We start from the raw sequence: 27244 nt of genomic DNA, 5'->3' as shown, positions 1-27244 counted from the left end.
CGGAGGTCAGGAAAAAAAACTCTGCCTCCTGCAAAGCTTAAAACAGTTTGCCGTCCCACTTCTACTCTGCAACCATCGGGGACGACCCTACTACCCTCTGCAACCACAACACCTTATCTGTCAACAGCGCTGCTGCACCAGTCACCCTCAGCAGGGCCATTTCAGTGGTCTTCCAGTTCTCCTTCCTACCTCATTTATATCTCCAGCCTGAGTACACAGCCACCATGGGACTCAGCGATGCCGATGTCCAGAACTAGGTATGTTATATAGTGAAATCCGTAACAGCCTTCCACTCACTAGCACAGACTGTCATGTACTTTGAAAGCAGCATTAGCAGGCTCTTCTCTAGCAGTATCCCATTCCCCCTCACTCCCGGGATTACCTCTTTCTGGGTAACGCCTCTCTGTCCTATGTCTTAGTGGATATATTTATTTTTCATGATCTGTTTCTTTCTTGATGAATGTGTGTATAGATGCCTCACTTTCTTTACAGATTATTATACCACACCCATCCAGTGGGATGTTATTTTTAATTCCAGAGCATAAAAACCCAAAATTCCCAAGTTGCAGATCCTTGGCTGCAAAATGAAGGTCAGACGTTTAGACCATACCCCCAGCCTTTGCAAACATTTGTGTTCTGTAGGGTTGTGTAGCAGTAATATGCGAGCTGTCTGATTTGCAAAAGAGGACCCAGAGTTTGTAAGCACAATTCCAGCAGTACAGTTGAAGAGTCAACTCCTGCCAGAGTGTTTTTTGATTGAGGATATCTCATTGCACTTAATGCTGACAAAATGAGGTGATCTGAAGGTCATGAGTAAAGGCAGACGGACTCACCCCACCACCTGCCCTAGGTCGGGATCGGTAAATTATGTGCTACTTGCAGCGCTAAGAAACGGGAGAAGTGTCATATGCAGCACAATATATAATGAAATTAGTGCTAATGGAGTGTTACTGCTGAGAACAGGTGCTAGAAGAAAGGGGCATAAGTTAAAAAGGCACGAGAACTATCCCATGAGTCAGGCACTTCAACATGAGGGTGCAAATATTTTCTTGCCAAGTTACTTCCTTTCTTGGTGTGCAGAGAGGAATGAAATGTAACTGAGTCAGCGTCCACGGGAGCCTCCATTTTGTGGGAGGTCTGTCAGGGCCCAGACCGCTACACACCCTACCCCCTTCTCTGCCAGTATCAGCTGTGCCTCTCCCTGTGATGATCCCTAACCATACATCAAAAAAATACTCCAAAAGCTCCCTACTAAAGGACTAGAAAAGTTCAATGTAGGTTGCGGTTATCGGAAGATAACTATAAATGAGGAGGGATGGAACACTATTCAACTAGGGATGTGTATGATATGCTAACCATATCCATATGTATGGAGGGGGCAACACTAGTTGTTTTTAGTTACCCTCACACACCTTTATGGCCTTATAAGGACTGAAACATGTCGGCACTTCACTAGGGTCATAGGACCATAAAAATCCTAATAAACCCCGTTTTATTCTATTTTTAATAACCCAACCAGACCCATGAATAAAGGGATACCAGGGGTCTGATTGAGGTATTTTATTTATACTCCTGTGTCTACCTTCATTATTATAAGAGCTTCCCAACACTGTGGTTGAGCCCACCCCGACCTGTAGGAGTCGGGGTGACCCGATGATGAAGCATGACACCACTAGGGTGTGTGAGGGTAACTAAAAACAACTAGTGTTGCCCCCCTCCATACATATGGATATGGTTAGCATATCATACACATCCCTAGTTGAATAGTGTTCCATCCCTCCTCATTTATAGTTATCTTCCGATAACCGCAACCTACATTGAACTTTTCTAGTCCTTTAGTAGGGAGCTTTTGGAGTATTTTTTTGATGTAGCGTAGTCTTTGGGAGGACGTACTCCATATACCCTCTCCAAACCCCCCGGGGACCACTGAATTAAACAACAGTGGCCCTTTGTTTTTGCAGATCCCTAACCATGCCTATGCTGCCCTCTCCTGCCACGCCTATGCGAGTCTCAACCTATGCTCAATTATGCCCTCCCCATCTGTTTTTTTTACTGTAAGATGGCTGGGTGGCAGGCAGGCCCATAGAGAATCGCTGGTAAACAATACTAAATATACATTTAGTTTTCTCAGGCTAGGAACTAGCTAGAAACATAATTCAAGGACTGTTAATATGTATTAAAAGCCTAACGTAATAGCAACATTGTATTTTCAATAAATGTTAAAGAAAAAGGAAATTTATAAAGTTACTTTTCCCATGTCTGAAGCTCCTGGAGGCTAATTTGGATTAGACTCCAACTGTTACCTAGCTGGAGAATAGCCTTAATGGAGTGGTAATACTGCTCCCAGAGCAGAGGCACAGGCCTTGGTGTTGTAAGGTGTTTTCTTTCTCTATCAGGAAGATCAGTTGGGTAGTGCAAGGAGCTTAGGGCCATATGTACAAATGTTAGGAATAGCAATTACCTAATTGTGATTTTCTGTAAATTGCAATCAAGATATTGCTATTCCTAATGTATGAAACACATTGAGTTTCATTTGGCGATTCTCAGCTGGTCGCAAATCGACCTAATTGAGGAATAGTAATGAGGTAGGTCACATTGTGCGACTAATTAGGATCTGCATTCATAACAGAGATGGTGGCCGGCTGGAGTCAAATTATTGTGTTTTTTAGCTGGACCTGCTCATTTATATACCCTATATTGTTTCTCTACAGCGTTTGATAGGGTGATTCCGCACCACCTTTTGGGTCTCATTATGGAGTTGGAAACATACATGGTGACAAGTTCTGATGGGAAGGTCGCAGGGTTTATACTGCAGGGTTATAAACCCATAACGGTCTTAAGTAGGGTTGTCTGTTGGGCCCTCTTTCGCTATCTTTGTATCTGTTTGATCTCCCAGATACTTTTAATGGAGTGAGGGGGGATGCTCCTAGAATCGGTATGATGTCCATTGGCTCTTTATTATATGGCGATGATGTTGCCATCTTTGACTTAATGCCTGTTGGTTTGTAGTGTCATTTAGAAGCTCGATCTAAATATGCTGAAGCCCACTTTTTGAAGATCAACATTGCCAAAAGCAATGTTTTGATCTTCAGCAAGAAAGGGTTATGGTTAAAGAGAAATTTCCAATGGTTATTGGGCATTGAAAAACTTAAAATAGTGGACTCGTACCTTTATCTTGGAAATGTATTTTCCATAAATGGACTAGATGTGGTGCATATGAAGCTCTGCGTGACCAGGGCTCTCTCTCAGGCTGGTGTATTACATAGTTTTTAAAAAAAATTGTGAGAATCCCCATTTTGGACATTTGTTGTCAATTTGTGCATTTTTCGGGCTGAAATCCCCCCTTTCCTTGAATTATACTCTTGTGGTGCTAGATATGAGTTAAAGTTCAGGTTGGACTGTTCCCATGGGGAGCAGGTTCAAGACTGATTTGCATATGCGTGGGTTTTAACTGGAATGGCATGGGGAGCAAAAAAAAGATGGATTTAGGCCCAGATCTCTCTGTACTGGGCTGAATGTTTGTCATTGTTCATCATTCTGTCCATCAATTGTTCTGTTTGCAGTTATCACCCCGAGTGGGACTGGTATGTCAGGTGTTTATCCCGTGCTCTCCATGCCACTGGAGTCAAGGTAGCCTGGTTGATGAGAGGTGATACCCCAAAACTGGTCCTAGGATGCTTGTTTTCAGTCCACGTAGGACCTAGCCTAGCAGTTTGGGGTGGACAGTTCCCATGGGGAGCAGATTCAAGAACGATTTGCATATGGATGGGCTTAAACTGCAATGGCACATGGAGCAAAAATAAAACAATGGATTGAGGCCTAGATCTCTGTACTGGGCTGAACTTTTGACATTTTTCATCATTCTGTTCATCAATTGTTCTTTTTAAATTTGTCAACCCAAGTGGGACTGGTATGCTCAGACGTGGGTCCTGTGCTCTCCATGCAACTGGAGTCAAGCTACACTGGATGATGAGGGATGATACCCCAAAACCGGTCCTATGATACTTGTTTCCTGTCCAGGTAGGCCCTGGCCTGGCTGTTAGGGCTGGTATGCATATGGCTGGGTTTAAACTGGAAGGGCATGTGGAGCAAGAAAGTGGTGCTTTTAGGCACAGATCTCTGTACTGGGGTGAATGTTTGCCATTGTTCATCAATCTGTCCATCAATTGTTCTATTTTCCTTTTTAGATATAAGTTGCTGGCATTCATTTGAAGGAGCCGCAGGTCGTATTTTGTGACACATTTGAAGTTTAATGTTTTTGGCTGCTCCTCATGCTATGCGCCTGGAATTCAGTCTAGTTTTCTTGTATATTCCTTCTTTGGCAGCAGTATTGAGATGGGGCAATTCACTCCTTGGTGGGAACAAGGGTACACTTAGGCCAACCATCAGAGTTTAATTTGTTTGTATGTTGGAAGAAAGGTCCACTTTTTTTCGGTCCATCGATGAACCTAATGAAGCATATGGGCTTAGTTTGAAAATCGACTCCTTTATGTGAATGCTTGGTTTGAAGATGATCATTAAGGGCTTTGTGTCCAACATCAGCTCAGCCAGAGATATTGCCTTAGTCAGTCTAAGCCTCGCTATCAAGTGGTATGCGAGAGCACTCAGATGATTAAGTCTCAGCCTTCTTTAATCTGGAATTTACTACATGGAATTAGAAGACTGAGTCTTTTGCTGACATTGGATCTATTGCCCTTACGAGTAATCACAGGAATTTGGGAAAAAATCCTGAAAAAGCATAGAAGCTGTGATTTTTGGCAGCAACATATACAAGATTTGAATCATGTGTTGTTTCTGTGCCTGGTGTTGCAAAATGCAAGACAATACTTTTTAAGACCTATGTTTATTAAATGTAATACCCAGTCTGCTTTGGGGGCACGCTAATATATTCTGCCCCCCCTCCCGAATGAAATGGAGTGTAATCGGATTTGTCAATTTGTTAACACTTTTTTTAAATTTTTATTAGGAATATTAGTGATATTTAGGGTTTTGTGACATTTTTATTTTGGAAATTGTCATATGTGTGTTGTTAATTTTAAGGCTTTTTTAGGACTATTCTGAACTTTTCTTATATTTTGCACATTGTATGTTGAAAGTGCCTTTGAATAATGTTTAAATATGAAGGGTTGACTTATGTATTTTATAAGTATTATGTATTCTTCAGATCTTGGAAAAGATGCATGATGGAAGAAATGGTTTAAATAACCTATGATGTTTTTAACTATGAATGTATAAATGAAAAATATATTGATGTTTTATTTAATATTGAAGATTATGAGGACCTCCGTAGGAGTTCCGTACCGTGATAAAAGTTTAAATGAAATGTATTTAAGTTGCAAGGTCAACCACCAACCAAGTCAAATCTGGCTGATATATCCAAACTCACAGTCCTTTGCGGTCAGCCTGAAAGCAGGCCTAGGTACCACTCTACTATGACCATTGACTACCATTGGCACTTTGCGCTTGTTGGTGCTATTTTTACTTAAAATTACAAAATACATATCTCCAGTAATGTTTATGGATTCTTTTTGCTATAGTGTCAGTTTGTTTATTGAATTATTCTCTATTTTCGTAAATTGGAGTAGGAATTTTATTGTGGTGTGTCTTCCACTTCATAACCATGTGGATACTTTGAAACTCTTTACACATTTTCTAAAGTCCAGCCTACCTGCTCTATGCTACAGCTATTAATTCTTGAGCTCACGTTTAAGATAATTAAGCCTCTAACTGGACCTAACAAGATAGTGAACTTAATAATTGTGGTGGACAACTATTGCCCAAATTAATAATACACTTTCCAACAATGATTAACCCTGAATAATCCACCAAAACCTGAATTTATACTCCATCACAGCCCCAAAGCATTTGGCGACTTTAATTCTACCCTTTTATCATCTGTGAAATCTCTTGGTTTCACTGAGGACAACACTTTGTCACTTGACATCAATAGGTTGACCCAGTCTGCAAATGACTTGTTTAATGCCTTAAGGAAACAAAACATGTTCAAACTTGTAAGTGAATTGAGACTTCAACTAGTTCATTTATCTATTCTCAACTTGACTGAGGTAATACCAACTGAGACTTGCACCCTGTGTGCTGACAATTTCTCTACTGTACTATGATAATCTCAACTTAGACTTGCAACTTGTGTGCTGATTATTTCTCGACTGGACTATGATAATCTTAACTTAGACTTGCAACTTGTGGGCTGATCAGCTCTCCACTGGACTACGGTAATGTCATATTTTCAGGTGTCTCACAGCCATCACTGTCGGCAATAAAGCCTGGTTTTCATGCTGATGATGATCTAATTTCATCAAAAAGAGAATTTAATTGCATTTCTTTAGTTTTGAAGGAAGTTCGTTAGCTATATATCCAGGTCAAAATGCCATTTAAAATCTGCTATCTGACTTATCCTGGAGGTGTGAGAGTTCAGCAGAAAAAAGTCTCTCCACCAGGAAAACCTGACACTGAAGACATCCTTCGCACTAGAGCATTCCTGTACTGGGGATGCAAAGAGCTGCTTGATCATTTCTTCCTGGCCATCCATTATCCATCCGTCACTACTATTTTCACGATGCCTATGCTTTATCAGTTATTTTGTATTTCTCTATGGAAGACTTTGCATTATTTTATATGTTCTCTTGTTATTTATAAAGTCTGTTTATGCCTCTAGGGGTCACGGTCAGACTGGGACAGAAAATAAACCAGGGATCCCAAATAAAATTGACCCCATTGGTGAATCAGATAGCTCAAAAGGAGGCCCACATTTGCAATTAGGGGCAGTACTGAACTTGTAAAGACACACTTTATATGGGTTTCATATGATATGGGGGACTGCATGCATCTGTGCCTGCTTCAGGCAATGTTTGTAATAATGTGAGGGAAATCAGGAGTAGAATCCAACTCACCAGTTCATAAATAGGCTCATCATATCCCACCAAAACACTGGCTCACGTTTTAACCTTTCAGACCAGCCCTTTTGACACAGTCAGATTACTCTATAGGCTAGTCTAAGGTCCCGGGCAGAATAGTGCTATAGAAATTTGAAAATAAATCTATAATTATGGATTTGAAAGAATTGTTTTCTAGTTGGACCAAGGCACATAGTCTACCTTTTCCAGAATTTTGGTATGCAGGGAATTCCACTTTCTTAGTGAAAAGATAACTTTTTTTTTTTTTAAGTTTGAGTTTATTAAAGAACAAAAGAACAGCACATAAAATGAAGAAACAGATAAAATAATAAGCCATCAGATTATACAGTAATAAAGAAAATTATGATATTACAAAGTACATATGAATATATAAGAAATGCAATCAAAATTGTGTACATAGAGAAAGCAACGTAAGCATAGCAATATTGAAAAAGTATGCAATATGTTCAAAACAATAATATAGAACGTTCAATAAGAGATATTAAGAAAAGGCAATGGGAGAATCAAGGTGGTTTTCGTACTTCAACAGATCTAGCATTGGAGGTAGTGACTGAGGGAGCAGATGAGGAAAAATAATTTACCAAAGGAAGCCAAAGGAGATCCCTTTTAATTGCTAGGGAGATGGGGGAAACATAATTAGTATCAAGTCGATGATGAAAGCAAACCGCGTTCCACCAAGCACGAAATGTAACGTTAGTAGCTTGTTTACAATTAGAGGTAATAAGGTGAAAATCAATAGCTATCAAAAGATCTATGAGCATGTAGTGTTGATGGGATTGGAGAAAAGTAGGAGAAAGAGAACCTAGAAAAATAAGATAACTTTTCATTTGAAAACTGCTCTGAGCATTTTGACTGACATTTCTGTCCCAAGTTATGAACCATGCTTAGGTTACAGTAATAACCAAGCATTGTGCAATACCACATCTATGAAAATTATAAGAGTGTAGAACACATTCTGGGCCCGATTATGACTGTTGGCAGTGCAAGAGGTGTCAGACTACAAGTAATTTCATGGTCTGGCGAGCTGGTGGCATGGTGGTTTCCCTTTACGGTACTTTGAAAAATGCACCGCAATGGAAACGGCACACAGGTTCCTGCACGGCATGGACTGCAAAGCCTTTGTCGGGCAGAAACTGGGGTGCATGCACACAGAGGTCTTACCTGTACGGTCCCCTTTGTTTCAGCAAGGCCAGCCTTTTCATTGAGGAAAGACCTCCATATAAATGGTGGTGGTCCTGGAACATATAATACACATGGCAGTGCTGCAGCGGCACCAGCTGCATCTTACATTGGTCCTGAACCCCGTGCCACCACTAGGGAACGGCGGTTCCCATGCGAAGCCAGCAGTCAAATTATGGTCCGACCACCCAACTCGTAATTGGGCAGTCGGACAGCCGGTGCAAAGGAGGCTAGACCACCACCACAATGAGTGTGGCTGTCCTCGGACCGCCAGTATTGTAATTTAACCCTTGTCTGCACAAGCAACATAACAGTGCCTAACAAATTAAGACGGCATGTAGGTACGTATTGTTCATAGACTATTCCATGTTACTTATGGAAATATTGTAGTGTGTATAGATAGGGCCAGCAGCCCTCACTGTTTCTTGCCATTGCTCATTGCAATATCCGATTAACCAACCGGAGCCAGTTCAAAAATATAATTAAATCTACTAGCAATACTAAACCCGGGTAGGAACGAAATCTTAATTATTCATTAAGGTTACAAACGTGTGAGTCTTTGTTTAGAACTTCCTGCCATTCTACACAGCATACATATGTAATTAAATCATCACAGACATTGTTCTTTAAATAAAAAAATTAAAATCCTAAATTCCTGAATTTTGATCTCTAAAACAGAAACCCATGTATTTGTTACGTTCATTGTGAATGTGTTCATATTTTTACTCTCAACCTCAGAATCAGTAAATTCTTTAAAATGGAAGTTATATGTGAAATGGATGTACCCTGCATTCCAGCTGCATTTAGCAAGTAATTATTTGATCATGGAGTTCTGCGTGATCTGAAATGTGTCGACACAGTTTGCATTTCAAATCGACTTAGTACGTTTTTCTTTCTAGTGATGAAAATCCACAGATAGCCCATATAAATTATGTCACGGCACAGGTACGAAACTGCACATCTTCACATACGGCCAGCATCAATGAATCATGTTAACAGCTTGTTTTTGACGCATAAACGAGCTTGTGCCGAGTGATAAGTTGTAATTTACATCTCTTGCATTAATTTATTAATTTGCCTCCTGTCTTACATGTAACAAGTAGAGATGTATTTCTACGTGCCGTCAAAATAATTTACACAATGGATTTAAGAGGGTCCTTCGTGGACTGTGCTTTATTGAGGAGAGCTGAGGAGTTGTAATTAGTGGCATCTTGCCCTAAAGATGATTAAGATGCACATTTAAATATATCATCTCGGAACACTGTAAACATGAGTGTTCAGCTATCTTATGTTACTTACAAATACCTTTCCTGAGTTTGGAGTCAAGAGATTGTGATTCACCCAAACGCACTATATAAGAAGGCGTTACAGTAAGTGGGTTCAAACATAGGGCATTTTGTTATGGTATTGAATACTTAATTTGTGTTTAAACGATATATTTAAATGGATGTGCGCCAGTTTTGGGAAGAATTAATACCCATCAATAGATAACATGCTTCCCTGGCGGTAAACAACCTTTACAACGCAACTTTTACCACGCAGTGCCTTTACAATGCAACTTTTACAACGCAAACCATTACAACGCATTGCGCTGGGGGGCGCTCTAGGATAGGGAATAGGTTTAATGTACTATCCAACACCTTCCCTACTATCCACGGGGACTGGAGTTGGAATAGTAAATTAAACAATTCACTATCCAGCGCCTAAAAGCACTATGCGTTGTAATGGTATGCGTTGTAAAAACCGCGTTGTAAAAGCATGCGATGTAAAAGCATGCGTTGTAATGTCATACATCCTTCCCTGGCATGCCCACAGTGTTGCCCTTCCACTGGCTCTATTTGTGAGCTCCCTTGATCCACTAGGTGCCATGGGAGCCCAGACACCCCCTCCTCTAGTGCCAAGGTGTCAGCTATTCCTTGCCCCAGCGTACTTAAGCCATTGAAAAAGGGAGCAATTGACTTTAAACATTTGTATACTATTGTGCCAAAATGCTCACCACTTGCCCCATCATCACCCGGATGGCTACAGGCAGTGGGACCGCGCACCTGCACCCCTTCTTCACCTCTGCCTTTTTCAGTGCTTTTCTAGATACTCCAGTCATCAAGAGGAACGAGGTGCCTGATAGGGATAAGGGGATAACTAACGATAACAGAAATACGGGCCATGGAAATAATAACCCATCGGTAAGCCAGCCTTCCTTAATATAAGGAATAAACACATCAGCTTGACAAACTTAGTGCACCTCCAGCAATACCTCTAGTATTCACAGCTATGACAGAGAGCCCTGCAGAACAGAACGATAATGCGAGCATAGTATTCTGTAATATAGCGTGCTTGTGTACCAAACTGATAAACCCAGTATGGCTTGAGTTTATTGGGAAATTCGAAATTCTATGTTTCCAAGTAACCTGGGCGACAGAGGGATTTCATATTAGCAGTTTTAAGACATGTCATACTGCCGCTATATCTTCACAGGAGAGCTAAAGGGGGCCTATGCATCTATGTCTCCAATCATATTAATGCACCCAAGATAACTATGTTGGTAACAGGATCCTGTTATCAAATTATAACTATCCAAGTAGATAAAAATCACATCTTGGCCCTGATAAATTTTTATTACAATGCGCCAAAGGATCATATAATGGAAGTGCTGAAAAAACTAAACAGTGAATTGACTAAACTCCAGAGGGATAGGGACCAAGAGAATGATTATTGTTTGGGGGAGAGATTTCAACATTGGGCCCTGCCCCTTAAACGGGGAAGGTAACTGCGGACTACTATCTGGCGGAAATGATCCTTACCACCTTTTTTTCCATTCAATCCCAGGGGAATATTTAAATGAGATTTTATTTTCACATGATATGGGCTTCCCCAATAGTTTGTGTTCCCCCAGTCCAGTTTGACCATACTTTTAATGGGATACGTTTTAACTCAATTATTGATTACATTATTTTACCTAACCGATATGCTTTTTACTTTTTAAAAAAAAATTCACAAAAATGCTACAAGTGACCATTTCCCATTGAGTTTAAGACTGTGCTCCCCAACATTGTGCAAAACTCTAAGAGCACCCAAGTACTTTGGGCCCAGAATCTATCCCTGGGAAGAACAAATGGCTACTCATTGCGCTGGTCTAGGATTGAACCTTCAGAGTTCACTAAGAATATTGTGACCAAGTGCTATAATTCCCTTTTAATCTGTTTGGAGGAGACAAGTTCCCACACCAATATTTTAGAAGCTTATGCTCACCTCACGCATGAAATACAAAACACTTTGAGGGTTGAAGTCAAAGGAACACGAACATATAGTCAGAGTTGGTTTGATACAAAATGCACAAAAGCTTACACAAAATTAAAACTTGACCTACATAGACCAGAAAGAGATAGACATGTAATACAGGACTGTAGGAGGGAGTACAATCAGGTCTTAAAAAAAACGCAAAAGGGAACTAAAAGAAAATGCGTGGGCTACACTGTATGAAGACTCTCTGAATAAAGGTAGTGCAGCTTTCTGGCACACGGTTAATGCTCCCTTTTTTTCTATAGATTGCAAACAACTAACGATAGAGGTTTCCATAAATGAAAGGCAATGGGTGGATTTCTTTTCGAAAGTTTACAATCAACAACCAGGCGAGGTTACTATGAATTTCCATTGTAGTGAACAGGGCACTATCGCCCATAAAAAAACCTCCCATTGATTTTTTCTTTACTATTGACGAAGCGAATTGGCACAATTATAGTGAGTAAGGCCGGTAAGGCTCCCGGCCCTGACGGTGTGCCAATTGACTTCTTTAAATCAAATTTGACCCTTTGGGTCCCATTACTGAAGTGAGTTTTGCACCCTTGTTGCTCCACCGTATTCATTAAGACCTGGTCAAAGTCAATAATAGTACCTATGTTTAAGAAGGTCGACCAACATAATCCAGCTTGCTGTCGCCCAATTTCCTGTTGGATTCTTTGGTAAAGGTAGCAAGGCAGATCGTCCTAAATCGGCTCCAAGACTGGGCAGAAGAGAAAAACATTCTGTCAGATGTCCAATTTGGTTTTAGACAGGGGCTGGGTACTATGCCTCAATCTTAACATCTTGATGGGGAAATATACGCAGGCCAAAAAAGGTGGACTCTATCTAGCATTTGCCGACCTTACAGCCGCATTTGACTGTGTCATACACGGCAAACTTTGGGGCGTTTTAACAGATACGGTGATGGACCCCCCATTGATCCAGTTTTTGAGGCAGTTGTACTGCGGAGTGACAGCAAGTGTCCACTTTGGAACCAGGAGGAATGCACTGCACCGTTTAGCGTGGAAAGGGGGGTTAGACAGGGCTGTGTCCTGTCACCATTTTTATTGACATATTATACGAATGGCCTGAAACAAGCGATGGTAGAGAAGACCTATGATATGCCGCAAATAAATAAACGCCCTGCAGCCACCTTTTTGTACGTGAACAATGCAGTGCTGATGGCCTGTACGCAACTGGGTCTTCAAAAGGCACTTCTAACTTACACTGCGTACGTGGACAATCTGGGTCTGAAACTCAATGTTTCAAAAACCTACATTATGTAGTGTGGGAAGGGTAGTTCTAACAGTAGGAGTTTGTTTATTGGGGACACTAAGGTGGAAGTAACCAAGACATTCGCATATCTAGGAATCTTGTTTGATTACAAGGGGACGTGGTTTCAGGCAGATAAAAAAGCAGGAGCCTACTTTTTATGAAATCTACGCCAGCTGTGGCCAACTTTGCAAAGTAGGTGGGTAGAAGGCCATCATCCTGAAAATTTATCAAGCAAAATGTGTTAGCATAGCCACTTATCGGGCTGGTGTGTGAGGTTTCCTAAATACCCAACTTATCCAGCAGGTCAAAAATGCCTTTTTAAGATATTTTTTGGCGGTCCCTGGCAGTACCCCAACTTTCAACTGCAATACAGAAATGGGTGTTTCGTATATATTTTGGATATCATTAAAGCCCAACCCGCTCTTTTGTGGCATAGGTTCTGGACTTTCCCTAGAACTGACCTCAATTGCAATATCATAAGCGATAGTATGAAGTTGGATCGGGCCACCGAGTTTCCATGGTTAAGATATATAAAAAATGTTATGCATGATCTCAGTTACCCACAGTGCTATAATTCACCAGACTTCATAAATTCTGTTTCCAGGAAACAGTTCAAGAGAATCTGTATGACACACCTAGAGGCAAATAGTTTTACCCTAGAAACAAGCAAACCATCAGTACAATTGCATCACTTGATTTTAACCTCTTTTACTATGCAGCCATATATACACAGTATACTTTAAGCGTGTACGACAGATTTGTCCTGACTGGTTTCAGATTTGGGATTTTCCATCGCCAGATAAGTTTCTCTGGAACAAACAACTGGTTGAACGAGCTATGCAGTTGCCCATGTGATAATCAGTCCCAGCAATCATCAATTCATGTGGTTTTATGTTGTAAAACACAAAGAAGGAGGTGGATTTTACCAATTTTAGGATTAGAGGGCTGGACTCAATGTAAACCAGCGTTTTTCTATTTTTAGAAAATGAGTGTTTTACAGATGCAATTGCCTGGTTTTTAAAACGTATTGTGAAAGCTAGAAAATCTATTCTGATGTAAAAATTTATAGGGGTATATGTTTCTGAAACTCCACGATGAATTTGAATTCTTGACCTATTGTACTGATTATTATATGTGATATGAAATGTATTTTTAACAAAAAAGAGATTGTGTTTTTAACTTTTTTTTTTGCTTTTATGATTTTATATAGAAACATCGAAAAAAGCTTAATCTGTTCTGATTCTGATTCATTGCTTTTCCACAGGGTCTCTGATGCTTCCTGGTCGATGGTGGACTGTTGGTGCCCACTAGTCCATCCTTTTACTGACTGCTTGGTCCTACACCCGCATCCAGCTGCACTGCAGCCAACTTGTGTCATGAATCTTGGAAGCAGCCCTGATCCGCTGGCAGCAGCTCTCCCATTTCTCCTGGCTGTCCACTCGTGCCCTGGCTCTCCATGCTCCTTACCGGTTTGTCTGCGTTCTTCCTCTGCAGGGAGGGCTGAGTTGTGTCACCCTCAAATCCGGCTGTCCGCAACCCCTTGTGAAGCACCCTGGTGCACTTTTGGACTTCCTTCTTCATTTCATGGAGGCCTGCTCCCACCGTCCTGTGTCTCAGGCTTTGCCGGCTGGGTCACGTTGCCCTAGAAATGGGCCGGGGTCAGCTGGGTACTACTCTTCTATTTTTGCACCACCTTCCAGTCTTAGCCTGTTCTTTATACACGCCTGGCAGTTCTGTGCGGGACACCCTTTTTGCCCTGATGGCCCCAGTCCCTGTGCTGGATTCAGCGGGGTGCTGACGCACAGTTTATACATCAACTCTGAGGTTTCAGGCAGCTGCCTGACCTGCCAATTGAAAAGTACTATTGATGCTCCTGTCTCTTTAAATCCATTGAGCAGCCAGCAGTATGCTGCACATAGCACTGCATGTTTAAGTGTTCCACACCTCTCTTGGCCCGGCTGGGTGCTGAAGCAGAGAGACAGTGCTTCCCTGCACCCAGCAGATTCCCTTTCTCACCACCGAGCATCTGACTGGGATCCTCTCACGCTGCTCTGCTACCAACCAGGCCTGCCGCAGTGTCAGAATCCTCGAAACACCGCACTGCTGCCCACGAGTCCAGCAGCAGTGTTGGAGAACCCGCAGCGTTTACCTCCTTGCTGGGAAAGAGGGAGGCTCCCCAGGACAAGGCTTGGGCATGCAGATTGGTCACTGTGAAGTTGTCCACTCGGGATGCTCCTCTTAAGCCTGGAACCACAAGGGGATGATACTGCACCGTACTGCGTTGCACTCCTCTGGATTCTTTGGCAGCTCCCATGAAGAGAGCGCATCATCCCCGACCGCGAAGCCCTGGGGCACGCTGGGCCACTGTTTTTCTTGATGCCAATGGCGGCCTAACCACCAACCAGTCCCTGTAGGGGGTAGACGGGGACACATACAGCTAGGGTTCCAATGAGCACCACTCCACCTCAAGGTATGCTGATTCATAGCTGGCGGCTGTGCCGGTGTCTACGTTGGTGAGTCTGAGCCCTAGGAACCAATTGTTTCCACGATCACTAGCCTCCATCCTAGTAAGTATTCACCCTTTGGGTAAACACCTCACACCGCCCCCCCAGCTCCCAGAAGTGAAAGAGTGAGCTCTGCTTGGGGAGCGGTGTCCTTATATCCCCTCCGCAGTTCCCTCAATTTGCAGCAGCGTCCCCCTCATTGGGGGTATCAAACGTTGCCTGGCCTCCCCAATTGGCCAGGTACTATTCCAGAGGCTCTCTTTCGCACATATTTGTTTTTTCTGGGTAGGGGGAAGACGGGCCCCCAATTATCTCCTTGGGCATGTTTGGTCACCCAAAACTGGTTAATTTGGGTCTCTGGCGGATGCTATTATGGAGGCACATGAGGCCCCCTTCGGGGGCGGCCTCAGTGAAAGCGGGCTCAACAGATACTTTGAAATTAGAGCCCAGTTCTACAGTGCAGGGCATTCTTCTGGCAGAGGACAAGGCTCCCACTTAACTCAGTCATCCAGCACACCTGTTCATGTGAAGGCGGGCCCTGTAGGCACTTTAATACTGAGCAAACACAAGGAGATAATGGACGGAGTGCTGAGGCTTTTCAGAAACTCATCCCCAGTCACAGATCTGGGTTGAATCCATCATCGTTCTTTAGCTCACTTGCCTGGCTGATGAGGGCTGTTAGCCCGAAACCAATCCCATGATGATTGTTTGTGGTCCAAAGAAGACATGACTTGACAGTTTGGGCCGGACTGTTCCCATGATGCGCAGGGTCAAGACTGATTTGCATATAGTGGAGAAGTGTAGCTCAGTGGTTAGAGGCGGCAGACCCGGAAGCTGAGATCAGCCCGGGACCAGGGTTAAATTCCCAACGCGGCACGGTCTTGGGTCAATGTCCGCGGACTCGATAATTCTCGCCTCGGCGCCTACTCTAACCTTGGGCTTCACTCTGCAACTCTGGGCAATAGCTTGCTTAATCTTCACAACGGCCCCTTCAACGCCGGGGATTCCTGGTCTCACCTTGGGGGTGCCCAGGAGGGACCATCTCACAGGGAAAGCCAGGACGGGTTCCCCAGCGGTATACAGCGGCAGGACACTCCGAGATGGAGTAACAGTGCGCTTTACAAGTATACTTCATAGCTTTGTCTGAACTGGGGTGGTGCAGTGAGCAAAAGAACAATGATGGATTCAACCCAGATCTGTGACTGGGGGTGAGTGTTTGAAAAGTTTCAGCGCTCCATCTATCATATGCTTGTGTTTGCTTTGATCACCTTAAGTTGGCAGGGTATGCCCAGATGTTGGTCCCTTGCTTACTTTGCCACTGGATAAAAGCTGTCTTGGCTGATTAGGGGTGTTACCCTGAAACCAGTCCCAGGAATCTTGTTTCCGGTTGAGGGAAGACCTGGCTTGGCAGTTAGGGTTGGACTGTTCCCATGAGGCAGAGTTCAAGACTGATTTGCATATACCTGGGTCTGAATTGAGGTGGCAAAGTGAGCTAAAGAATGATGATGGATTCAACCCAGATCTGTGACTGCGGGTGGGTGTCTGAAATGTTTCAACACTCTGTCCATCATCACCTTGTGTTTGCTTTGTTCAGCCTAGGTTGGCAGGGTATATCGAGACGTGGGTCCCTTGCTTACTTTGCCACTGGATACAAGCTGTCCTGGCTGATGAGGGGTGTTACCCTGAAACCAGTCCCAGGATGCCTATTTCCGATTGAGGGAAGTCCTGGCTTCGCAGTTAGGGCTGGACTGTTCCCATGAGGCAGAGGTTCAAGACTGATTTGCATATAGCTGGGTCTGACCTGGGTTGGCGAATTGAGCTAAGGAACGATGAGGGATTCAACCCAGATTTGTGACTGGGGGTGAGCGTCTGAAAAGTTTCAGCACTCCATCCATCATCTCCTTGTGTCTGCTTTGTTCGCCCTAGGTTGGCAGGGTATGCCTAGACGTGCATCCCTTGCTCACCTTGCCACTGGATTCAAGCTAGCCTTTTTTAGGAGGAGTATTACCCCGAAGGTGGACCCACGATGCTTGTTTCTGGTTAAAGGGAAGACCTGGCTTGGCAGTTCATGCTGGACTGTTCCCATGAGGCACAGGGTCAAGACTGATTTTCATATAGCTGGGTCTGAACTGGGGTGGCAAAGTGATCTAAAGAACCATGATGGATTCAACCCAGATCTCTGACTTCGGTTGAGCGTTTGAAAAGTTTCAGCGCTCCATCCATCATCTTCTTGTGTTTGCTTTGTTCGCACTAGTTTGGCATGGTATGACCAGATGTGTGTCCCTTGCTTACTTTGCTACTGGATTCAAGCTAGCCTGGCTGATGAGGGGTGTTACACCAAAACCGGTCCAAAGATTCTTGTTTCCGGTTCAGGGTACACCTGTTTGGCAGTTCGGGCTGGACTTTTCCCATGAGGCACAGGGTCAAGACTGATTTGCGTATAGCTGGTTCTGAACTGAGGTGTTGAAGTGAGCTAAAGAACGATGATGGATTCAACCCAGATCTGTGACAGGGGAGAGTGCCTGAAAAGTTGTGGCACTCTGTCCATCATCTCCTTGTGTTTCCTTTGTTTGCCCTAGGTTGGCAGATTCCGCCCATACGTGGGTCCCTTGCTCACTTTGCCATTCTATTCAAGTTAGCCTGGCTGATGAGGGGTGTTACCCCAAAACCAGTCGCAGGATGCTTGCTTCTGGTTCAGGGAAGACCTGGCTTGGCAGTTCAGACTGGACTGTTCTCTTGAGGTACAGGGTCAAGACTGATTTGCATATAGCTGGGTCTGAATTGAGGTGGGAAAGTGAGCTAAAGAACGATGATGGATTCAACCCAGATCTGTGACTGGGGGTGGGTGTCTGAAAAGTTTCAGCACTCTGCCCATCATCTCCTTGTTTCTTCTTCGTTCGCCCTTGGTTGGCAGGGTATGCCCAGACTTGGGTCCCTTGCTCACTTTCCCACTGGATTCAAGCTAACTTGGCTGATGAGGGGTATTACCCTGAAACTGGTCCCAGGACACTTGTTTCCGGTTCATGGAAGACCTGTCTTGGCAGTTCAGTCTGGACTGTTCCAATGAGGCACAGGGTCAAGACTGATTTGTGTATAGCTGCCAGGTTCTTAACTGAGATGGCGAAGTGAGCTAAAACACGATGATGGATTCAACCCAGATCTGTGACTGGGGAGAGTGTCTGAAAAGTTTCAGCACTCGGTCCATCATATCCTTGTGTTTGCTTTGTTCGCCCTAGGTTGGCAGGGTATGCCCAGACATGGGTCCCGTGCTCACTTTGTCATTGGATTGAAGTTAACCTGGCTGATGAGGGGTTTTACCCCAAAACCAGTTCCAGAATGCCTGTGTCCTGTTCAGGGTAGACCTGGCCTGCCAGTTCGGGCTGGACTTTTCCCATGAGGAATAGGGTCAAGACTGATTTGCATATAGCTGGTTCTGAACTGAGGTGGCGTAGTGAGCTAAAGAACAATGATGGTATCAATCCAGTTTTGTGACTGAGGGTGAGTGTCTAAAAAGTGTCAGCATATCATCCATCATCTCCTTGTGTTTCCTTTGTTTGCCCTATATTTGGCAGGAAATGCCCAGACGTGGGTCCCTGGATTCAACCCAGATCTGTGACTGGGGGTGGGTGTCTGAAAAGTTTCAGCACTCTGCCCATCATCTCCTTGTTTCTGCTTCATTCGCCTTGGTTGGCAGGGTATGCCCAGACTTGGGTCCCTTGCTCACTTTCCCACTGGATTCAAGCTAGCTTGGCTGATGAGGGGTATTACCCTGAAACTGGTCCCAGGACACTTGTTTCCGGTTCATGGAAGACCTGTCTTGGCAGTTCAGTCTGGACTGTTCCAATGAGGCACAGGGTCAAGACTGATTTGTGTATAGCTGCCAGGTTCTGAACTGAGATGGTGAAGTGAGCTAAAACACGATGATGGATTCAACCCAGATCTGTGACTGGGGAGAGTGTCTGAAAAGTTTCAGCACTCGGTCCATCATATCCTTGTGTTTGCTTTGTTCGCCCTAGGTTGGCAGGGTATGCCCAGACATGGGCCCCGTGCTCACTTTGTCATTGGATTGAAGTTAACCTGGCTGATGAGGGGTTTTACCCCAAAACTAGTTCCAGGATGCCTGTGTCCTGTTCAGGGTAGACCTGGCCTGCCAGTTCGGGCTGGACTTTTCCCATGAGGAATAGGGTCAAGGCTGATTTGCATATAGCTGGTTCTGAACTGAGGTGGCGAAGTGAGCTAAAGAACGATGATGGTATCAATCCAGTTTTGTGACTGAGGGTGAGTGTCTAAAAAGTGTCAGCATATCATCCATCATCTCCCTGTGTTTCCTTTGTTTGCCCTAGTTTGGCAGGATATGCCCAGACGTGGGTCCCTTGCTCACTTTGCCATTGGATTCAAGCTAGCCTGGCTGAAGAGGGGTGTTACCCCCAAACCAGTCCCAGGATGCTTGTTTACAGTTCAAAGAAATCCTGGCTTGGCAGTTTGGGCTGGACTGTTCCCCTGAGGCACAGGGTCTAAACTGATTTGCATAGAGCTGGGTCTGAACTGAGGTGACAAAGTGAGATAAAAAACGATGATAGATTAAACCCAGATCTGTGACTGGGGGTGAGTGTCTGAAAAGTTTTGCCACTCTGTCCATCATCTCCTTGTGTTTCCTTTGTTAGCCCTAGGTTGACCGGGTGTGCCCAGACATGGGTCCCTAACTCACTTTGCTTCTGGATTCAAGCTGTCCTGGCTTATGAGGGATGTTACCCCATAACCGTTCCCAGGATGCTTGTGTCAGGTTCAGGGAACACCTGGCTTGGCAGTTCGGGATGGACTGTTCCCATTAGGCACTGGGTCAAAACTGATTTGCATATAGCTGGGTCTGAACTGAGGTGGCGAACAAAGCTAAAGAACGATGATGGATTCAACCCATATCTGTGACTGGTGGTTGGTGTCTGAAATGTTTGAGCACTCTGTCCATCATCTCCTTGTGTTTGCTTTGATCACCTTAAGTTGGCAGGGTATGCCCAGAAGTGGGTCTCCTGCTCACTTTGCCACTGGATACAACCTGTCCTGGCTGTTACCCAGGATGCTTGTTTCCGGTTGAGGGAAGACCTGGGTTGGTAGTTAGGGTTGGACTGTTCCCATGAGGCAGAGGTTCAAGGCTGATTTGCATATAGCTGGGTCTGAACTGAGTTTGTGAATTGAGCTAAAGAATGATGATGGATTCAAACCAGACCTGGGACTGGAGATGAGGGTCTGAAAAGTTTCAGCACTCCATCCATCATCTCCTTGTGTCTGGTTTGTTCGTCCTAAGTTGGCAGTGTATGCCTAGACGTGGGTCCCTTGCTCACTTTGCCACTGGATTCAAGCTAGCCTGGTTTAGGAGGGATGTTACCCCGAAGGTGGTCCCAGGATGCTTGTTTGGAGTTCAGGGAAGACCTGGCTTGGCAGTTCTGGTGGAATGTTCCCATGAGGCACAGTGTGAATACTAATTTGCATATAGCTGGGTCTGAATTGAGGTGGCGAAGAGAGCTAAAGAACGATGATGGATTCAACCCAGATTTGTGACTGGCATTGAGTGTCTGAAAAGTTTCAGCACTCCATCCATCATCTCCTTGTGTCTGCTTTGTTTGACCAACGTTGGCAGGCTATGCCCAGACTTGGGTCCCTTGCTCACTTTGCCACTGGATGTAAGCTAGCCTGGTTGAGGAGGGGTGTTACCCGAAGGCCATCCCAGGATGCTTGTTTCTGGTTCAATGAAGACCTGGCTTGGCAGTTTGTGCTGGACTATTCCCATGAGGCACAGGGTCAAGACTGATTTTCATGTAGCTGGGTCTGAACTGAGGTAGCAAAGTGAGCTAAAGAACCATGATATATTTAACCTAGAACTGTGACTTGGGGTGAGTGTCTGAAAAGTTTTAGCACTCCACCCATCATCTTCTTGTGTTTGCTTTGTACGCACTAGGTTGGCTGGGTATGCCCAGACGTCTGTCCCTTGATTACTTTGCTACTGGATTCAAGCTGGCCTGGCTGATGAGGGTTGTTACCCCAAAACCGGTCCCAGGATTCTTGTTTCCGGTTCAGGGAAGACCTGGGTTGGCAGTTCTGTCTGTGCTGTTCCAATGAGGCACAGGGTGAAGACTGATTTGCGTATAGCTGGTTCTGAACTGAGGTGGCGAAGTGAGCTAAAGAACGATGATGGATTCAACCCAGATCTGTGACTGAGGTAAGTGTCGGAAAAGTTTTGGCACTCAGTCCATCATCTCCTTTTGTTTCCTATGTTTGCCCTAGGTTGGCAGGGTATGCCTAGACGTGGGTCCCTTGCTCACTTTGCCATTGGATTCAAGTTATCCTGGCTGAGGAGGGGTGTTACCCCGAAGGCGGTCCCAGGATGCTTGTTTCCGGTTCCGGAAGACCTGGCTTTGCAGTTCTTGCTGGACTGTTCCCATAAGGCAAAGGGCAAAGACTGATTTTCATATAGCTGGGTCTGAACTGAGGTGTCAAAGTGAGCTAAAGAACCATGATGGATTCAATCCAGATCTGTGACTGGGGGTGTCTGAAAAGTTTCAGCACTCCATCTATCATCTTCTTGTGTTTGCTTTGTTCGCACTAGGTTGGCAGGGTATGCCCAGACATGTGTACCTTGCTTACTTTGCTACTGGATTCAAGCTAGCCTGGCTGATGATGGGTTTTACCCCGAAACCTGGCCCAGGATTCTTGTTTCCGGTTCAGGGAAGACCTGCTTGGCAGTTTGGGCTGGACTGTTCCCATGAGGCACAGGGTCAAGACTATATAGCTGGGTCTGAACTGAGGAGTCAAATTAAGCTAAAGAACGAGGATGGATTCAACCCAGATCTGTGACTGGGGATGAGTGTCTGAAAAGTTTCAGCACTCAGTCCATCATCTTTTTGTGTAGAGCCTTGTGTGTATGGATCAGCAGCTTGAATTGCCATATCTTCTGGACAAGGAGCCAGTGTATTTCCCTGAGGCAGGTTGTGATGTGGGTTCATCAGGGAAGGCCAAGGATGAGTCTGGCTGAGGTATTCTGTATGGTCTGAAGTCTCTGTAGGAGGTGTGCAGCGATTCTTACCTAGAGAGCAGTGCCGTAGCTCAATCAGCTGCTGATGAGTGGCTGTGTCACGCTGTGTCTCATGTGTAGGGGTAGCCACTTGAAAATCTTATGTAGCATGCACAGAGTTTATAAACAGGTGAAGGTGAATGGATTGATCTGTGATTTCATGCCAGGCTTTTTGTCCATGATGATTCTGAGGTTTCTGGCATGGCCGGAGGGAGTTGGTGCAGGTCCTAGGTCAGATGGCCCCTAGGATTAATTCTATGTGTAGTTGCTGTTGCCAAAGATCAGTACTTCCATCTTATCTGTGTTCAGCTGCAGGCAGTTGATCTTCATCCATTCAGCAACTTTGTCATGCTTCCGTGGAAACTGGTTCTGGTGGTTGTGGGTTTGTCGCTGAGTGAGAGGATGAGTTGGGTGTCAAGTGGGTAGAAAATTATGACCAGGGGGCTGATGATTTTGACCAGCGGGGTCATATATGCATTGAACAGTGAGGAACAAGCCCAGCCATATATCAGGACAGACAGCCATCCATTTGCAGATGGCAAATTAGGTGGTCAAACCGTGAGTGATCAGGGTAAGGTGGCGGCAATTGCCTTAGTTCATTAGCTAATTACACCCTTGGCCATAGGGGATAAAGCAGAGGAAAGGTGTAAGAAGGGGGCTCTAGCTCCTTTAAAACCCCTGTTCAAAAAGTGCCTGAAAATGAATGTGAGGAGCAATCTGCCTCAGTAGGATGGATACTGGGGACTGGGGGAACTGGGACACATGGGGCTACAGGGGTTGGATTCAACCACAGTGGTTTTAAATGATATAGAACCACCGCGGCAAGGTAACAAACTAGATCCCCAGCTGGTTCATTAAGTAACTCAAGAGCAAATGAATATAAATCACAGAGGGGAATCCCCTGCAGAGAAATTTGTCTCTTTAACAGACAATTCAGATAAGTCTGGGTTTAGTGAGGTTCTGACAGACGACGAATACGCCCAAGGATCATCAGGGGACAGCTCAAAGGATGGGAAAGCGAAGCCCTTAACTCAGACTCAACTCTCCCTCCCTAAAAAAAGCCATGAGAGAGTGCGAAGAATTGAGAGGTAATCAGATTCGAAATTGGGTACCACTTGGCAACTGAAGTGGGACTACTCAGCGACTCACCAGGTATATAGCGAGAATGAGAGAGAGAAATCGGGCACCTCCCCGGGAGCCCCTACACCAGAACTGTCTGCTGCACCCTCAATGGAGGTAATCTATGCCACTCTGAAGCAGATGCAGTCTAAGGCAAGAGTGGAACACAAAGGAGCTCACCTGGCCACTAAAAAGATTCAAGGTGCCGTATGGAAGGTATCTAAAATCTGTTCATATATGGCAGAGCGGATTACTATGGTTGTGGAGGGCATAAAGGCAGCTGCCACTGTGGCGGCGGCAGTCGAGCAATGGCAAAATATACAGGAGACACAGCTCACAGATGTGATGTGGAAGCTGAAAGACTTTGAAAACCGCCAGCATAGAAATAACCTTGATCTAGCAGACATGGTGGAGGGAAATGACATTAGATCTTTCATGTTGAAACTACTTAAGGGAGCCTTCCTTGATCTTGCCCGTTGGGACTCTGTCAGCTGTTTCCGCCACTTCAATGACTTAGCTGTGAAGTATATCTATTGAGTCCGGCCCATCTCAAGATCATATTCAAGGGAAAGACGAGGACTTTTTTTTCTGAGATTAAAGCATAAGACTATTGAAAGTAGATTTCTAATGAGACTGTCAGTCAGTCAAAACACTTTTATTCGATTATTTAAAATCATAAAAAGACACAGGTAAAAACATTTCATGTCAAATCTACAATAAACAATGTACATCAAAACTTTAAATCCTATAAATTCATCTAGTGCGAGGGAACAGATCATAAAATTACACATAAAAACTAATTTTATAAAAGTAAAATCAGACAAGAATGTTCGGGGCACATACACTCTTAGGGCCAGATGTAGGTAGGTAAATACCGGTAGGTAACGGCTGAAATTCGGTTCGGCCGTTACCAACCGGTATTTGGAAAATGAGACGTAGAAGCATGTTAAAATACAGATTTGGTAATTTTACCGAATCGGTAAAATACCGAGTCGGTATAATTACCGAATCTGTATTTTGACATGTAGGTAGCACTGTAATCAGTGCTACAGGGGTTTTAGAATTCTTAATTTACCACCAACAAGAAGTTGGTGGTAAATTAAGAAAACCCTTTAAAAAGCATTTCTTTTGCTATTTAAACAGTGCCATGTTGCAGACATACATGCCCTAAGGGCATGTATGTCTGCAACATGTGCACCCATGCACAATTGAGGGGTGCAACAGGGTGTCAAAGTGACAGTCTGTCCCCCTTGTAAATTCGGTAAATTTACAGAATCGGTATTTACCGATTCGGTAATTGGCATTGATTCCTATGGGCCTCAAGGCCCATAGGAGTCAATGGCAAATACAGAATCGGTAAATACCGATTCATTAATTACCGAATCATACCGATTCGGTAATTAATTTGGTAAAATTACCTACATCTCGATTGTCAGTTCTTAAATACCGAATCGGTATGATTCGGTATTTAAGAATCGGTAATCTGGGATTACCTACATCGGGCCCTTAGTCTTGATCGCACAGCAGCCACTAAAAAACTTGCAACATGAAATATATCACAGGCACTGCTTAGCATCGGCAAATAAATGAGGGCTGGCCTAACCTGTATAAACCCCGCCTCCCTCAGAATAGGCAACAAGAATGTTTTACGAATATATGAGTAATGCTCGCAGAACAATAATAAAATGTAAAGTGTCTTGTGCAGAAAAGTTATCACACTTACATGGGTTAGAGTTTTCTGGTTTGCCCCATGTTGGGAAAAAACCCAATGTTAAGTAGATTAAATTAAAACGAAATCTGATCAGGAGATGCAGATGAAAGAGTCTGGTTACTAATTTTAGATAAGGCTCAAGTGTAGGAGAGGTAACTAATACATAATTAACTTTTACAAGGGTTTTTTTCAGTTCCTGCTCCTCCCTTTCCAATACTAATATGTTTAAAAAACTAATTTTAGTCCAACCCACGTCCTCTCGCTTGATACAGTCCGGGGAAGAATAAAGCTCCGGGCGCCCTAATCTTGTAAACATTGTTTTAATGTAGGCCTGCCAAGGAATCTTACAAGCTTTATCCAAGGCTAAACAGTCATCTAGGATCAGGTGATTCAGCAAGATTTCCTGGTGAAGCCAGGTCTTCAGCCAACAAGTCAAAGGGGCAATTTTCAAAAGGTCTGGGACGTACCCCAGCCCCAGTTCAGTGTGAATCGAAAAAGTCGGCGTAGACTGTGGCACAGATAAAAGAGATCTTAAAAATGTATTTTCCGCCACCTGGATCCTATCTTGCAGCGTGTAGCCCCAAATTGCGGAGCCATATGTAGCAATTGCTAATCATTTGGATTCATAAACTTTTATAATTGCCTCCATTGGTCTAGCCCCCAAGCGTTTTGCGAAACCCATAAGAGCTGAGGTAGATCTAGCTACCGCATTACTTTTACACTTCTGCTGGGGGCCCCACATACCTCTTTCCTCAAAGAGGACCCCTAAATATGTAAAAATGGGGACCCTCTTAACCTCAGCATCACAGCAAAAGAAGGATTTTGTTTTCTGTTTTCTACTTTTCTACCCTACAATCATGACATGAAACTTTTTTATATTTATTTTCAGGTCCAATGACGTCATAAAATTGCCAAAGGAGTCCAGGAGCTTTTGCAATCCTACCCCAGTACTGGCCAGTAGGACCGCATTGTCAGCGTATAGGAGAACCGGAATTACAGTATCTCCTATACGTGGGACATCCAAGGAAGCCTCAGCTAAAGATATCTCCAGTGCATTTATGTATAGTGTAAAGAGAAGGGGGCCCAAAATACACCCTTGCCTGACCCCCCTCTCTGAACTAAAGTGACTGGTGCATCTGCCCTCCTGTGTGACCCTAACTGATGCTAAAAGACCACAATGTAGGTCGGCTAAAAAATTAACCAAAGACGGATCAATACCCAAATCCAATAAAACTTGCCACAGCTTTGATCTGTTCACCAGGTCAAAGGCTGTGGAGAGGTCCATAAAACCCATGTAAAGGGACCCCTCCTTGGCAATTGTGTATTTGCTTATTAAAAGCTGTAGGTTCAGGCACTGATCAAGAGTACTTCTCTTTGGTTTAAAACCATATTGAAGGTTTGAGAAGACCCCTCTGCCATCCAACCAATACGTAAGTTTTTGCAAGATGACTCTGCCCAAGATTTTAACTGCAGAGTCTATCAGAGAGATTTGTCTATAGCAAGAGGGGTCCCCTCTCTGTCCCTTTTTTAAAACCGGAATAATGTTTGATGTAGCCCATGATACAGGAAAAACGTTTGATCCTGACATATTGAACACATGTGTCAGAATCTTAGCCCAGAGTTTAGGAGCAGTCTTATAGAGATCTGCCGGCACCCCATCAGGGCCAGGCGCTTTATTCTTTGACATAAGATTGCTCTCTCTACTTCATGCACCTCAAAAACTAAGGGGGAGACTGACTGCATGAGGGGTATATCAACTAAGGGAGTCTCCTGACCCTGATAGCCATATATAGTCCTAAATGCGCTAGCCACTGTTCATCCGGAATATTACATTCCAGAGGAGTATTATCTGATCCAGAAAAAAAATGATGGTTAACGGTAGACCAGAATTTTTCGCTATTCCTCAGGACTTCATCTGATAAAAGTTTATTGCAGGCTTCATCTTTAATCTGTTTACGATGTAAGATAGCCTGTTTATACGAGTTTCTTAAACTTGCAATCTGTTCCCTGTTTCTTGGTCTTACTTTCAGAGCTTGAAGCAGGGAGGAATGAGCCCGGGAACAGCTACTCTCAAACCATTTTTCGCCATGACAAATTCTAGATTTAGTTTTAACCTTCAGATCATTTGTTTTCTGGCTACATATGGCAACAAAAACATCCAATATCTCCAACCTTG

The sequence above is a fragment of the Lissotriton helveticus genome, chromosome 12, assembly GCF_964261635.1.
Source record: "Lissotriton helveticus chromosome 12, aLisHel1.1, whole genome shotgun sequence".
NCBI classification, from domain to species: Eukaryota; Metazoa; Chordata; class Amphibia; order Caudata; family Salamandridae; genus Lissotriton; species Lissotriton helveticus.
This window is presented reverse-complemented; position numbering follows the sequence as displayed.